This window comes from Buceros rhinoceros, unplaced genomic scaffold, assembly GCF_000710305.1.
Source record: "Buceros rhinoceros silvestris isolate BGI_N320 unplaced genomic scaffold, ASM71030v1 scaffold6614, whole genome shotgun sequence".
Classification (NCBI taxonomy): domain Eukaryota; kingdom Metazoa; phylum Chordata; class Aves; order Bucerotiformes; family Bucerotidae; genus Buceros; species Buceros rhinoceros.
The window spans coordinates 46005-48144 of NW_010407683.1; positions in this window are offsets into that span (position 1 = coordinate 46005).

Consider the following 2140-nt stretch of genomic DNA (forward strand, 5'->3'; position numbering starts at 1 on the left):
CAGGACTGTCACATGGGCTGGGGTAACAGAGTGAAACCAGGCCATGTTCCTCAAGGATGATGCTCAGGTATGGCTCCAGATGGTCTGTGCCCTGAGTGGATAACCTCATTGCTGCTCTTACTACTGCTGGATAGGCTAAATCGAACATTCTTAATCCTACCTAATGTTGCTGTATTAACATAAATTCAATGTGCTTCTCTCTTCCCGCATATCAGCTGAAGTGATTCTGTCCCTGTTGCTGAAATGGAGATGGGTCCTGAGGGTTTAAGCCTCAGGAAGCAAAGTCTATGAGGCCACCTCTTCATGTTATGACTTCAGGCAGGTAGCTTCATTTGTCCTTTCCATTCAACCCCAGAAATTTTTTTAAGCCGTTGGCCACCAAAGGATGCTAAGTTTCTGGCTGGTTTTGAAAATAGATGTCTAGAGATGTGAAAAAAAAAATTGGGCGAAAAGCCACAGTGGGAGCTGAACTAATATATCAGCCAGTGAAAAGTTGCCTAGGAAAGTGTTGTTAGGGACAGCCCACACTGTGGGATGAGTCTGGTCTCACCCTGCCACTAGCCACTAGCCCAGTCCAGCCTCAGAAAGCCAGCTCTGCACCTTCTGGGTCTTGCAGAAGAAACCAGAGAGGATATTTATCCTGACAAGGGAGCGCTTTGGTTAAAAATGTTTTCTGGAGTTGGTGGGGAGCAGAAATCATGTTCATTAAGTGGCTGGTTGCAAATAGTCAGCTCAGCCAGGGCTGGTAGCCCCCCTCCACCAACCAGCCAGACCTCCCTCCCCACTCCGTGCAGGAGAAGGGCTCCTATCTCCTGAGAATCCCGATAAACCCTCCTCTCGCGCCCTCCCCTTCCCCCCTGAAATAAAAGTGAGCTGTCTTAGTGCTAGGATGCAGAAACCACTTCCAAGCCAGCATTACATCAACATTGCAGCTGATAAAGGGATGCACAATGGAGTGTTAGACTAATAGAAAAACACAGCTCAGATAAGGCCGGCTCCTGATAGCCTGGGCTGATGTAAAATGCCATTGTCTCCCTTTCTGTCAGCTGAGTCACAGAGCGATAGAGAATTCCAGTGGCAACGTGCAAGTCAGGGGTCAGAAACCACAAACACTGGGCAATGCAAAGCCCCCAGTGTGGGCACCAGTGGGCAGATGGAGCTGGGGGGGGAAGGATGTGACTGGGGGTGCGGGTGGTGGCAAATGCCCCATGGCTGCGGGGATGGGCAGTAAGGATGAAGGATGGAAAGCGTTCAGGCTGCAAGACTGCACCAGGCTCTGTGTGCAAGGAGGTACCCAGTGGAGATCCCTGAGTGCCACCAATCCTGGCATGGGGACCATTGATTTTAGTGGCTTTTCTTTGCTGTTTCACCTCCCTCCCACTACTTCATCCATCTCCTGTATTTTCCCTGGGTGCTCTGAAGTCAGGGAGGGTTGGAAGTCAGCTGGAGAATGCAGGGGAAGGAATGCTCATGACACTACCCTGGGTAATTGCAGTCTCCTGAGTTCTTTTGGGTCAAGATCATCTCTTCCATTGGGCTTGAACAGCATCGGGCACAAGAGGGGCCGAAATCTGTCTCAGATCACTGTCTCACTCTAGTCAGAGTGATAAGGTGGGAGAGGCATGGAGAAGGACGCCATGCCCGCACCCACCCAGGTGCCCGGAGCCAGAGGAGGATGTCTGTCTCCATCCCCGCTGTGAATGGGAACTCCCAAAGCCTGCTGAGGGCTGCGATTAGTCCCTGAGCCAGCGGGTGAGGGTGTTTTTCCCCTCTGTGGGTTCTGCTCTCATTTTCCTGTGCTGCCCTTTGATCTCCTCTCACACAGTCGCAGCCTGCGAGGCTGCCCCAAAGGAGGAACTCCAGATTATGTGACAGAGTTATGTCATTTTTCCAGCGGACGTGCTGGCCTGCCTTTCAGTTGACAGGGCTTTTTTTAGTGCTGGCACTGCACTCATTGGCCAGACAGGTCCTAGAGAAACCCTGTGCAGGAGATGCTGCAAAGACCTTGCTACCCAATGAAAAGCTGGGCCAGCCAGATGGGACCCAGAACAGACTCAGGAACCAGCCCTGGTCCTTCTTTCTGTGTTTGCTCACACCTCCATGGGAATGAGCCTCCCAGGGGTTCAGAGCTTGCGATGAG